The following is a 15,134-nucleotide window of genomic DNA, read 5'->3' on the forward strand; positions in this document are numbered from 1 at the left end:
CAATCTTCTCTCTACGATTTCAGTAACTTGCTCAAACGTCTCTGTTGCAGACAGCAAACTTTAGACCAACATCCTTAAGGCTGTTTTAAAACACCCCAAGCTGTCCAGAAGAGACAGACAAAATTACTGAAATTTAACAAATTTACTTACAAAAATATAATAAATGTAATTCTCTAAAGCTAAACACACTCTGCTTCAGCAAAACACCTGAACACACGCTTAACTGCACAATACTTGAATAAATCCTCAAACATTTCTTGCGGAAGCAGGGGTGGAAATGCCGTTGCCAGGTTAGCGGTGCCGTTCCCTGGACGCCCCCACGGCATCTCCAACGTGATGTAGGAGACGGGGCGGGATCACAGGACCCAGCTCAGGCTGAAAATAACGTTTGGGCTCCCAAGTCATTTGGGTGCTCGTGAGCGTTTATCCTGTGAAAAAGGAGAAGTGACAGAAACAACGGGAGAGAAAAATGGAGCTCCCAAGAGGAGAGGCACAGAAGGGACAGGTCTCTCCTACAGGGGTGTAAATTCGGTTTGTCACCCTCGAGCCCTGCCGAAGGGAGCGACGCTCCCAGGCTGCCGGTCAGGCGTTGCACACCCGCCTCCACGTCCCTGTGGCACACACCGTGCGTTTGCCCGAACGGCTGGATAAAACACCGAAAACTGCTGCCAGCGTCCTGTAGGTCTGCACGCTTGTCCCACGCACGGGGACGGGCAAACACGCCTCCTGCGAGACGTAATTCTATAGAGTACTGCCAGCCCCAAAGCTCGTGTCCCTCAGATACGTTAGTAAGAACCCGCTTCGCTCTCTAACGTAGAGCAGCCCTAGGCCAAAGTGACCCAGAGCAGGCTGCCGGAGTCAACCCCCTCTGCCCCCACCGGCACCCCCAGCCCCCACCTGGGCAACTGCCGAGGCAAAGAAAAGGGCGAGGGGAGCGATGCTGAAGAGAGTTGCAGGGTGACTTGTCCCCAAACCAGCAGTTGCTTCCTCAACCCTCCTGTCCAGAGAGCGAAAAGAGCAGCAACGCCATCGTCTCCCCTTCGCTCTCCCCCGGCGCCGCGGGGACGGCCACGCGCAGCCACCGGCAACTCCGCTTCGCGCACTCTTGGGAAGCCTTGGGCAAACCCTGCTTTTCGCCCTTCCAGCAGAACATAGCGCTACAACCATGCGCTGTAAAATACGTCTTCTCAACCATTTTGGTTGAAATAATCAGCCTTTTCCAGAGCTATGGGTGGAAGCAGAGGAAGGAATTGGGACAGGCCGGTCCCGCACCCGCTGGCCGCGCAGCCCAACACGCCGCGAGACGGGACGCGCTGCATTCAGCAAAGCGACTGACACCTGCCCCGTGCTGCTCTCCTGCCCCCTCTCCCCGGGAAAGGAGAGAGTAGGGAAGGGGGTTGTTACGGGTTACGAGCATCCACGGTTGTTTATCACAGGAGCTGGAAAGTTCTTCCCACTAATTCTTGCATCAAATTCGTAACTGCTGGCTGAACTGGCAGATACCCCTGGGAATGAGAACAGGGCCCAGCAGCAGAGAGGGCCGGTGGTGGGAAAGGCGGCACCTTCCTAGGAAACTGCAGCAACTGCTCTCTTTAAAGCCAACTCCTCCTTTCTAATATTGCTGCGTGGTTGTTCTAAATTGGATTCTGGTGTCTCCCAGCACTCAGCGGCAGCGACGCCCGAACACTGCACAGCGCTAAGCTGGGTGACAGACCCGGGAAACGAGACTCAGGATACAAAACGGGGCACCAGTTCCTGGGGAGGAATGGAACGGCTCCCGGCTGAGTCTTTAAAGAAAACTCACTTCCCCTTTCCTCAAGGTTTTACATCTCTTTTGTCCCCACGTTCCCCCCCTGGAGCCCCACGTCTCCGTGAGCTGGAATCGGGGATGCTGAGGAGGTTCCACAGCTGGTGTAAAACTCCCGGCACGTCCCTGCAGCGAGGACACGTGGGGCCGAGCAGATTTACACCAGTCCATGGGGGCATGCTCCTACAGCGCCTGCACAGCTTCAAAGTATTCCCACAGACTTTGGGGGGAAAATACCTCATTCAAAGGGTGCGCAGAAGGCCAGCGTGGGGTCTTCTAATAGCAGAAAACCTGCAGGGAGGAAACAACCTCCTTCCTCACTGAAGCTGCCTAAAAATTAGCCGTGTGTCTTGCGGTCTCCATCGACGCTCCCTCTGCACGTGACAGCCAGCCGACGGCTGACCTGCCTTCAGCTTCAGGGAGGCGTCTCATCTTAGACAGCGAAGGTTCGCAGAGGTGAGTCTTACACCATGCGTACGGCTACTTTTAGGAGCGAAACTGTGCTTTAACGACAGGAAACACCGCGCTTCCATGAGAAAACTGTCCCTCGGCGCGGGAGGCACAGCGAGGGGCGCCTGGAGCCAAGGGATCCTGCAGAGACGGTGTCGGCGGACACAGACAGAGAATAAGACACTGATGAGCCAATCAATAAACCCGTAATCAGGGCTCCTTGGCAGGTTGGGGGGGGTTGCTTCTGATATTTTACTTTTGGTTTTTTTTCCCTCTAGATTTGAAAGAAGTTTACTTATCTAAGTTTTATAACCACTTAAATGAATCCCAGTTCTGTTCAAATCAATGAAGGCCTTGGTGAGACAGCTGTAATTTTATGTGCGTGAGTTTTAGTAAATTAGAGGGTTTAGCCTTAAGGATGCACTTTAATGTAATCTACTAAAAAGATAAGTAGAACCAGATGCAGTGTCTTAGGAACCGCTGGACAGTTGCAACTGGAGCGACAGCATTGAAAGCAACTTTATAGCACAGGGAGCAGATTTTCTGACTCAAAAAAGCAATATTTTACATAAATAGCTGTAAATATTTTATATTTACAATGCAAAGAAAGAAGGGTGCAAGCAGGTAAAAAAAAAGCCTAAGTAATTGGTAATGGTTTTATCTTGTTCTGTTCGCGCATATCCATGGAGAAATACAATCTGTAGTATAAACCATTTAACTAAATTAAATTCTAGTTAGCATCTGGGATGCCATCAATATGAGTCTATATTTCTGAGGAGCCACAGACTGGTGGCAGTAATAGACACATAAAGATTTTAATAGGTAAATAAATTTGTTGTTGCATTTCTCCCGCTACCAGAACACAGTTTAACAGAGTAATTAGTGGTTAGATATCTGACTATAGTGAAGAAATTCTCTAATCATTAAAAATTCTCAAGAAAGAACCTCCATACCATTAGGAATGTTTACTTATTCTGAGGCACGTTGACGCAGCACCAGAAACAGTTGTCACCTGGTCCCTCGCTCCACGTAAATCTTTAATAAGAGATTTTCATCACCATTAGAAAGCGATTTTCAGGGTCACCATCAATTTGTGATCACTTCTTGCCTCCTTAGCCACTCCAATTTAAAAAAAAAAAAAAAAAAGAACAAAAATCAATGCAGTTTAGCTATAAATCCACAAGAGCTGGGTTGCCTCTCAGTGCCTTTATCTGCTAGTCCCAAGTTCTTATTTATAAATCTCCTACCTCTCCCCAGTGCTCAGGAGGGCGGTGCATAGGACAAGCGACTATAATAAATCTTAGGAGATAAGCATCACCCCAGCCCAGCCAGCCTTTGTATGGTCGGGGGGGGACGTTCGGGTAAGTACAAGGTTGAGTGTGTCGTTATTGGCACCGTGTCACAGATGCACACACACAGACACGCACACACAGACACATGCAGACACAGACAGACACACACACACACACACGCAGACACACAGACACACACGCAGGCACACACAGACACACACACACACACACACAGACACACAGAGACACACGCAGGCACACACACACACAGGCACACACAGACACACACACAGACACACGCAGACACACAGACACACACACAGAGACACACACAGACACACACACAGACACATGCAGACACAGACAGACACACACGCACACAGACACACAGACAGACACACGCAGGCACACACAGACACACACAGACACACACACACGCAGGCACACACACACAGACACACAGACATGCAGACACACACACAGACACACACACACAGACACACACACACGCAGGCACACACACACACAGACACACACGCAGACACACACAGACACACACACAGACACATGCAGCACAGACAGACACACACATACACACAGAGACACGCAGACACACACACAGACACACACGCAGAGACACACACACACACACAGAGACACAGACACGCAGAGACGGCGTGGGCCCAAGGCGCTGCCTGCTCCCCGGTAAGGGACGAGCTGGAGCTGGCCGCGGGGCTGGGGGGCCACCGGCACGGCAGGGACGGAACCCAGCTCTCCTGACGTTAAATCTGGTCCTTATTTATGCAACTCAGTTTTCTCCTGGTACAGTTTGCCACCTCCGAACAGTTTGGGGACCAAATTCCCCTTGAAGTCTGTGAAAGTTAAGCAAGAACAAGGACTGATGACAACACAACTGTATTTTGGAAACTACCAAGAAAAACACACCCGGTGGTGCATAACATTTGGTTTTCAGTGGCTGTACCTCAAGCTTTCCCATCGCTATTAGGTCTGTAACTTCCAAAATGCAAACTTGCCAAGCTCAACAAGAAAGCTGTGAAAACATTAAGCCAATTTCTTTCTGATTACAAATAATCGCCAGTAACAGATGTTTCTGCGGGAAGAGGAAAGGTCTGTAAAGCCACTGTACAGCTACAGCCAAAGAGCTCGCTCCTACCCCAAAGAGAATCCAGCGCTGCAGAGCTGACGGGGACAGGCTGGGGAGGGGAGGGCAATAAAGAGCCACGTTACAGCCCTGAAGCCACGGGACAGGCAGCCCACAAGAGTTTAATTCATGTCAGTATCTTTAAATGTCAGTAAATTTTCATTTTTGTCAGTAAAGCACACAGAAATGAGTTGGACACCCTGGAAAGAAGACATTCCCACTGAAAAAACCCTTTTCTGTTTGAGCTACACGATTTCATTTTTTTGGCGGCCAGGGAAGAGAGCTAACGGAATGGGACTTGTTCCCACCGATAGCGAAGAACTTAACGGCGAACTCCGAGCACGGGGAGCAAACACGGAGGCTGCAGGCTCAACCGCAGCGCTGGACGTGCAGCCACGCGCGTCCTTCCCGGCCAGGCTGGCATCTGGCACCCACCTCAATCGAGACGCCGCCAGCGGTGAAACCGTGCTGAAATGCTTATCTCGTCCTCGCTTCTTTTTTTTCTTTCCTTCTTCTTTTTTCCTGAATTGGCAATAAGGTTACATCTTCTTTATTGCCCCCTCATTGATTTGTTCCTCGGAAGCAAATGACAGCATTTCTGAGAAATAAATAAATAACCAAATAAAATAAAGCTGAGAGGCAATCTGCATGTAAATCGGCATTAGTCATTGACATTTGAGACTTGACAATAAGCCGTCCCCATCCCAGCTGTCCCCACAAAAGCCGATCTCCTTTGTAAGACAGAGAACACTGCGAGCAAACGGAACCAGGGATGAATATAGATAAGACGTGAACCCTCTTTGCTTGAAGTTTTTCCTTAAACCTCCTTTGTTCCTGAGCACTTAGGAACACTTTTACCTACTGCTGCCACTGATGTCACTTTTGTCTTTGGAACTTTCCTTCCAAGGAACGCAACTCCCTACAGTTCTGATGACGCCGTTTGTGATGCGTTTGCTCCCAGGTGCGGCTGCAGCCCAGGAGGCGGCTGCTCGGGCTGGGCCTGGGCACATTATTACTCCGTTCATAGAATCATAGAATCATTCAGGTTGGAAAGGACCCCTGGGATCATCGAGTCCAACCATCAACCCCACTGTACAGAGTTCTCCCCTACACCACATCCCCCAACCCCACATCTAAACGGCTCTTAAACACATCCAGGGATGGCGACTCCACCACCGCCCCGGGCAGCCTGTGACTACAGTCCCTGCAGTCCGCTCACCTGTAGTAAAAGCTATTAGGTGAAACTGGGTCTTCTTACTGCTTTTCTGAATAATTTCTTTCGCTCTCAATATTCTAGCACCATTCAGACAACACCTCTTTTACTAAAAAACAAGACAGTTTTGGGTTTCTAAGACAGTTACTGGAGATTGTGCATAGCTCTGAATAGCACCAGAAACATTTTATTTGGCCAAGTCAAATCGCTAAGCTCTAGCTCTTAGCAGTATTGCTACTGGAGACTCAGCTACAGGAATGTTTCTGGGCCGTTCTGCCCTTTCTCGTCTGTCCTTCTGCAAGGAAATGCAATGGACAGTAGAGTAGAGGGCTGTCCCTCCAGGGAGGGAAGTGTTCTGGCACGTTCTGCGGCAACTGCCCAAAGCCAGGGCCGGATTTCCATTGCTGCCAAAGCCCTGACTGACTGCGCTCAGTTCCTGTCCCAAAGGGCGGTGGGAGATGCTGCACAGTGTAAGGACAAAACCTTCCCCAACGTTTCCCTTAATCTGTTACACAACAGAGAACATCAGGTAACTATTACCCCCAAAAGCAATTCAATCAAGTCTGCCAGCAATTAAACATAGTTAAACATGCGTAAGTGCAGCTTATAATTCCCTTTTAATGGGGAATATTACTCTTCTCCAGGAGATATGGCCCTGATCCCACCGCGCCTGTTTGTGGAGCGAGGTATTTACTGGAAGAGCTATCCTGGTTTCATTTGGAATCTTCCCCTTTCGGTGCCTTTCTGTCAGCGAGACGGAAGCACTCGTGTGACCTTCCGTGTAAAGGAAGGCCAGAAACGCAGCGCGGGAGCCCGGCCAACACGGGGCAAGGACGGCTGCCAGGGAAGTCCTTCCACATCTGGGGTTGATTCTTTTTACTTGTTTTTGTTCTTTTCTATTAAGATTGCAGAAAACCATAGAGAGCAAACCCCTACTCTTGAAAACCTTCATTCTAATTACAGAAAAAACACCTCCAAATTCCCAAAGCTCTAATTAAGCGCATAAGTTTCAGCATAACGTAGGCTTGGTGTTGCTAAACAGAGCAATGAGGTTATGGAAGAATGAAATTATTGATTTTCTTTGACAGAGGCACGGAGAGCTCAGCTTTGGGTTCCTGCAGTGGTGTTATCAGCTTAACCAAGTCTAATTAACTTCATTCACTGTGGTCAAGTCTAAATACAAATAGAAGAAGAGTCTGATCAACAACCAAGAGCACAACCAAAGGTGCAGAAACGCTGGCCCGTATTAATTTTCCCTGCCTTTCCTACGCTTGTTTGCACATGGGCAACCAGAGATTAAATCCCTTCAATCCCCCAAGGTAACACATTCTGAAAGGCTGGAAAAATCCAGCCCTCACAAAGAGTTCAGGAAATGTCACATACCCGATGCTAAGAAACCTGCTGGAAGGTGGTGCCCCGGTCCTCGGTCGGATAAGCTTGTGCTCTCCTCTACATGGTGACTGTTCAGGACACAAATGACCGTCACCATCTGCAGACTAACTCTTACCTTTGCTGGGATGCCCCAGCTGGCGTATATATTCTCATCCTGGAATTTACCACTTTTTGTTAAAAAGAAAATTTCCCCTCCCCTATCCCACTTGTTTTCCAAAACCCTGCTGGCACTGCATACTCTATACCGCTTTCCCTAGTAAAACTTCTCTATCAAGAAGTCGGTTCCTGCAGCACATGAAGCACTAACGCATCAACGTGCCAAATAAATGTCAGAACGGGACAGAGACTATCCCCCCAAAAAACATGCTATTCTTCCTGGTTTTTCTGCAATTGTAGCTGTACTGTCACATCACACCAGTTCACCAACCCCAGTGCGCACAAAGAGAAACCCAACGAAAAAACATGCTTTCCCGCGTGGGGGGAGAGAGAGAAACAAGAGTATCCTTGCAGCGGGCAAGGAAGAGAGCTCCAGCCGCTGCCTGAGCCCCCGGCGTGCCCTCCCGGCACAGGTGTCCATCACAGTCTCACGGGCTCCTCCTTGCCCACGTTTCCAGGCCCTTTCGAAGAAAAGGCAGGCTTCGGCATAGCACCTCGGGTCTTCCCAGTGAGGAGCCTGCATGGGGCTGGGGACACCCCCTCCTCTGTCCTGCAGCGTAACCCCCGGCCAAAACCAACCAGAACCCACCGCTCTGTGGAAGCCCAGCAGGCTGGACACACCTGCAGTACCCTCCCGTCTTGTACTTTTCACAAGGGGAAAAAACCAATCCATAGTCTGTACGCGATCACTGCCCTACCTAAAGCAATCTATATTGCTTGTCAGCAAATCTTCACGTTTTAAATTTCGAAAGCACATTTCTGCCAACATTTCCACGATGCCTCGCTCCTCCTTCATTTTCGGTTTTATTCATGAGCTGTTCCCACCAGTCACCATTTTTTAAAAGAGGTTTTTACAGCACAGCATTGTTAATTTTAGCACCTATGTGTTATGCTGCTATGTCTGATATAACGAGTGCTGACAGAAAAATAGAGAAAATCAGACAAAAAAGTATCTTCTAAGATAAAGTAAGCAAGCTTCTTCTGGGTTCTTTGGCTACCGACTCTCTCTCCAGCTCCTGCGTGAAACAATCTAAGCAAATACCGTCCTACCTTACCGGCCACACAGACTACCAGCACCATCTCGCCTTCTCTCACAAGATACCCGCTACGGTGGAAATTGTTTCGCCTGTATCCCAGATCACAGGACACCCAGAAGCCTGTAATACTTCACTGTGTTTTGCACTATTCGGGGACATGTTCATCCCCAGCTGTAAATCCATGACATTGTCACAGAGAACCCTGAGGGAATCTTTCAACAAAGCCTTGCTGGCGTTAGCAACTGGTAAATTGCCATATGTTAGAATAATTCCCTCTTCGCCTCATTTCCTCCTGGGACATTTCTAAAAGCAGTCGTACCTGGCTGACGGTGGCTGGGTAATTACCTGATGATCATTAGATTAGCGGTCCTCCAATGTGTAGCCACTACCCTCGCCTCCGCTGCAACGTCTCCTGCAGCAAGACGCAGGTGAGCTCGGCGGCTGAGCCTGCCTCTCCCCCCCCAGGAACGGCACTGCCACGACGAGGGCTTGAAACGCGTGTGGTGAAATATCCAGGCTCTGGGACGGAAACAAAACCTGGGATGCTCCTTGGCACTCGAGCATGTGGCTAGAAGGTCGCAGCAAAGGACCACCGTAGGGACGGGTGTCCCTGGCACCCCCTGGCCCGCACGAGGCTGTGACGCCCCAGCAACACCTGCCCCTGAGCACCGACACCCCGCCGAGGAGACGCCTCTGGCGCCTGGCTCTCCTTGCCTTGCTTTGCTTTTGGTTTTGCTTCTGTTTTGAACACGGAGTAAGTATAGCGATACTGACTGCCTGATTTGATGCGAAGGAACGCAACATTCAGGCTCAAAATGAACTCCGCTTCTGCGTATGGTCGCGTGTATTACTTGTATGCTGCTTGATTTTTTTTATTTCTTTTCCAAACCCAAGACAAAAGCCTCTCGTTTCAGCACCTTGTTCACTTGTCTCTTCAGCCATCTGGGTGTTGCGTTCTGCAGGGTCCCGATTTAGCTGTCCTTTCTTCTCACTAAACTAAGCAGCTAACACGAGGATGACATCAGCATCGATTTCTGGTGCCAAAAAGAAAAGCGGTAAGAACAAAACATAACTTGTGCTGAATAATTGCAAAATGCTTCTGGCTCTCTCTGCTCAGTCACAGGCGTGAAACCCTGCCCCTCACGTCTGAGCTACTGCAGGGCTTTGCTCAGGAAAAATCAAAAGGATGTAGCTCTGCAGATGTCAAATGCAAACGCCGGCGACAGGCAGCTATAAGCTGTCTGAATCAAACAGCAGCTCTCTGGCTTACTTTGGATTGCTTATGTCCACAGCTTCAACTTTCCCTGATGCTGCTGACATCAGTATAATTTTGCCTTTGGAGGCATTATCTGGATGCCTTCAAGCTCAGTCAATGAACCTTGCCCCTTCAAAGGAGAACCTGCAGAGGAGAAAGCCAACGGACACGTTAGGATGGGGGCAACCCGTTAGTTTTGCTGTTGGCTCTCTGTCCCAGGCGAGCCCCTCGTACAAACCCAGCATCTCCCACCCGCCCCAGGAACCGGCTCTCCTTTGTCCAGCCGAGGCAGCAGCTCAGGCAGAGCACAGGTGCTTCTTTTGCACTAATGAGCAAAAAACGAGGGGAGAAAGAAACTGGCTTCTGAACGGGAGGCGAGTCGGGAAAGGGCCGCGCAGAAGGGCGACGGCAGCGCCCACCACGGCTGTCCCCCGCCAGCGCCCTGCAGCCACGCAGCTGCGAGCAAAGCAAGCGACGAGCCAGGTTGTCATGAAGCGTCTGGTGGGGATTTTATTATTTTTTTTTTAATTCATTTCAGAACTTGTCATCTGGGTTATGAAGCTGAAACTGAAGGGAACCTTCTCCTTTTTCTTTCTCATCGTAACAGCTGCTCTTGCTCTCCAGCACCTGGACTGCCTAGAGATTTCTGGTTACCTCTGCGGCTGCTGCTACCAGAAGTAAGAGTAAATAGTTTGGTAGATTTCCAGCAGGAATTAATTGGGTTCACTTTAAAAAATAAAGACCAGCACTCTGGCTTAGAAACGCTGGAGCCTTTGCCTGTTTTCGGTCAGTGTCTTTTGTCTGCCTCTGGCAGAACAGCCAGCCTCACTGCACTCCAACGGTCATTTCTAAACGCAGGGCAAAAAAACCCTCAGCACAAGTTCCTACAGTTGCTCCTGCCTCCCGTCATGGCTGCGATCCACACCTTCACATCCCGCACCGCGCTCCTCTCATCACCCTGCAAGTGCCGGCTTCTGCCCTCGTAGCCCCCCAGGGCTCGGTGCTCACCTGCTGGTGGTAAGAAACCGGAACAGACGGACCGAATAGCTGGAGAGAGACGCGCTGGGAAGGTGGGACCATCCTCCCGTCCCCGTGGCGCTGGCAGGGGCTGCCCTGTGCCGCTGCGCCGAGCGGAGGGGGAGAAGGCAGAGGAAGGGCAGGCACCAGAGACGGAGGTTTGAAAAGGCCCAGCAGCGACAGATGGATGCGATCGCCCAACTACCTGCAGTCCTCAGGACTTTGGAACATCATGCAAGAGTGGAAAACGGGCAACGGGAACAAAAGATTTTGCATGCCTTTGTTTTAAATTCCGGAATTTTTTAATGCCGTGAGTAAATGTGAAGACATTGACCTCTGTGATTCAAAGTCCTTTTCCGCAAGAAAACTGAAATGGAAACTGCCACAGAGGAGTTAGAGGCTTTTTACAGCACAGAGGGGAAAAGTCAGATTGCTTTAAAGGGGTCGTGGCCCTGCGCAGGCTCTGCAGAACCGTCCCAGCCTCAGGACACATCTGCCCAAGCTGTCAGTGCTTCTCCACGCTTCCCCTCTCAACACGGCAACGTAGGTGCCAGCTGTGCCGTCGCTGCTGCTGTTCCTCTCCAGTGTTCCTTATTATACTACCAGTACAGCGTATACCCAGCCTGCACTGTTCCAGCTGGGCCCCTTTGTAGAGCCTGATTTTGGGGAGTTAGAAGGGGGTCACTGGCTGCCGACCTGTGAAGGTCACCAGGCAAAAGCCCTGGCGTGGAGGAGAAGAGCTGATGCTGCCTGCCGGATCTCCTGCCCTGCACAACACCTTGTCTTGAAAACCAGATGAGAACAAGGACAGAGCGCCTCTGAAATACTCGAACTCCAAAAACAACAAAGTAATTAACTAGACTGAATTTGCCACTATTATGGTGCAGCTCGTCCTGGTAGGCAGATGTTGGGTATTGGGTACGTACCACAGAGCCTCTCCTGAGTCCTTCCAAAATGCAGTTTGAAAGATGATGGCAGAAAATCCACTGATCGATTCCGAGGTTGGAATACTTTCCACATACCGATGGTGAGCTATTCCAGTCTTTTCATTTTGGTTTGCAACACTTCTGTAAGAGGCTTTGATTCAGACAGTGCCCATTACTGCTGCCTGCTGATATATACCCAGAACGGGAAGGAGATTATATTGCAGGAGCCTGAACAGGTTAGTTAGAGCAGCTCTTGGCAACAGTTCAGACAGAGGGGAAAAAAATGCTGGTAATATCCACTGGACATAAATTACCAGTTTAAAACTAGCACCAGTTCATAGATTTAAATGGATTTTTAATGGACTCCAGCCTCGCGATTAAAGCAATAAGAGGATATGATTCCTCTATCCCCAGTGGCATCGTAAGGGCTTCATTGACATGTGCCCGAGTGATTTATGGTTGACTGCTTTAATCAGAGCTGCAAGCACTGCGGGGAAATGCCCAGGCAGCAAAAGGCAGATCATGCAAAAGCGCCTGCTAATTTGGTTTTTTGAGCGGCGTTGGGAGGTATGGGCCCGGCTGCGCTCCGGCTGACCCTGCTCCGTCCAGCAAGGTCACCGCGGCCTTTGGCTGCTTGCACTGGAGTCAAATCCTTTCCGTCTGTATCGGAGTCACACACCGGTCTCAACACCGACATCTCGGTCACCTCGTAAGGTGGGATCTACTGCGAGGGGGCTGGGAGGAGGAGAGAACAATTGTCAACAAGGGCCTCAGTGATACGAGCCGGGGTCACCGGCAGACGCAGGTCTCGGCGGGGGAGAGCTGGGGGTGTTTTCTGCCCGGCCCCACAAAGCACATGGAGAACACGAGTGACCTGGAGGTGTCGGAATGGGGGTCCCTGCTGTGGGCAGCTCCTGCCGCTCACCTGCCCTGAAGTGGTTAAATGGAAATACAACTATAGCTTCCCAGGAGCTTATCCTTGCTTTTGATGTTCTAACCGTTACAGCACCATCATTTTGAAGCGTTGTGATTTCTTTCAAAACACAAAATGATTCCTACAGTGAATCTTCCCTTCTCCCCGCCCCCCCCTCCAGAGGCAGTATGTCTTATCTTGGCGTTGTCCCTCGTTGGTAAGTCAAACTGTATCTCAGATGTCACGTCCTGTCACACTTATCTGTGATTTCATGATGTAGCAATACTGGATTTTAGCTCACCAGCTTTGCTACTGCCCCTATTTTTTAGGTTGTGACTATGGTAACCGTTCCGTAAGTTGCTTCTAAATAACCATAAACTGAAGCAGATAGTACAGGAGATGTCTCTCGTTAATACACCTTCATTTAGTCAATGTACTGCAAATTAGCCTGGAAGAACGAGGAACCCTATCGCTTTCACTTGGGCGGAAATTTCTAAACCAAAGGAGGTTAAGTCAAAATAAACTCTACAGTTGATTTCAAAACGTTGAGTATCGTGAAGACAGAACTGACGGGGGGAAACAGCTCCAGTTTGATTGGAAATCTCTGGGCTGACTGTGTCAGAGTATTTTCTTTCCTTCCACACGAATGCATGCTGGGACTAGGGATTCCCGATTCATCATTCTTATCTTTTTTTTTTTTCCTTTTTTTGTTCAAGCAGGCCAGTCTCTGGGATGGTACCAGCCACCATTGTGGTCTCAGACTAAACAGAAACTCTAATTAGTCTGATGAAAACTTGACCAAAAGAATTTTGTGTAGTGTTTTGCTAACAGACCATGCAAATTAAACGCACAACTGTATAAACTTACTCCAAATGTGTAAAATCCTGGATTTGTACAAAAAACAATCACTAGGTAGTTGACACCAAACTAATCAAGAACATTAAAAGCAGGTCATTACCAAACAGTGTCACCTCCCCAGAGCCCCACGCGTTGGCAGGGGCTTGTAGAGGTGACCCAGCCCCGGGCTCTGTCCCCGCAGCGCGCAGAGCAGCGCGGGGCACTTCTTTTTTTTTAGCTAAAAGTTAAACCCAGGCACTTGCCAGAGACCTGATTTTACAATTACTCTAAGTCTCCTTTCAACTGCCCAGGTAGCCACGGGATTTCCTCCTAACCGAGCAGCCTGGAATCCTGACCTTTCCCCAGGGATATCATTGGAAAATTAGTTTGCTTCCCTTTATCTCAGACAGAGAGAAACATTCAACAAACAACACCTTGACCGACATTTGAGTGCTCTGCATGTTTTACTGGAGTTGTGAAGAATTTCTCTTCCCGGCAGTAGGTGTGTGGTGAAGGTGGCCTGCTCCCTCATTGCCAGCTTTCCTCCTGGCGAGAAAAACGCAAATCAAAATACTGTGATCTTCTGGAGACAAAGGCTCTGTCGTTAGTAGTGAGCGGGAACCCTGAGAAACACGGAGAGCTCAGTTACGTGGCGATGTGTCCTTTCCCGTGGCGACTCGGGATGACATTCCTAACCGGGAGCGCGTGCGCAAGCAGAGGCGGGGAGCGGGGAGCAGCCACCCGCCCAGCCTGGAGAAGGCTCTCCACAGCCCCGTCTGCAGCGGCTCTGAGCTCAGAGCACGGGTATGTCATCTGGGAGTTCTCTCCGATGTGGAAATAGATGAGGAATACGAGAAAAACCACCCACTTTGTTTTAGCTAATGGTAGTATCATTCACGAGCAAGCCAGAAGCTCGGATTGAAAGGCTGATTGACAAGTAGCTGATCATCCGCCCTTTCTCGCTGCAAGAGAGCACGGGAGTTAATATCCCCGGCAGGATCTGAGGTGGCAGCGGGTGGGCGAGGTGCTGGAAATGACACTAATGCTATTCTGACAGGCTGTGACTTTCTAAGTGCATAACTGAAGGGTTCGGCGAAGCCTCGGCGTTAGATCCGACAGTAACGGCACTGCTCGAGATTGCAGCAAGACAAGTTGGGAACTCGTTGGTAAAACTCTCCCCCTTCCCAGAGGCATTTAACCTCATGCACCTGGAACCTTCAGGCAGGTTCACATGTCACAGGAGGAGAGGGATGAGGAATGAGGATTTTGGAGTTTACCGACCCAAATGGGTCTGTTATCAAGGGAACATGCTAAAAAAATTGCAACTGCAGCAATAAATAACCACTGCTTGGAATCATCCGACACATAAAATAAAGATTGAAATCCTCTTAAAAGTCCTGTACAACACAAACAAGGGACTGAACAAATGGTCTGAGATGCTCATCATGTTTCTCCTTTCTCAGAGAGGGTCAGATTTCCTTCTTTCTGGTCCCAAGTTAATTACAATTAAATTCAACTAAGAACTCTTACAGCAGCTTTAACTGTCTAAGCAGTGGTTCCTCTAACTCTCAGGGCTAGAGAAAACGGCCTGGAACGTTGAGCTGAAAATTCTTTTGACTTCAGTAGTGAATAATTCATCCCAGCACTAGATTTGAACTCACGACGCATCAGTAAGGA

The sequence above is a fragment of the Chroicocephalus ridibundus genome, chromosome 8, assembly GCF_963924245.1.
Source record: "Chroicocephalus ridibundus chromosome 8, bChrRid1.1, whole genome shotgun sequence".
In the NCBI taxonomy this organism is placed as follows: Eukaryota; Metazoa; Chordata; class Aves; order Charadriiformes; family Laridae; genus Chroicocephalus; species Chroicocephalus ridibundus.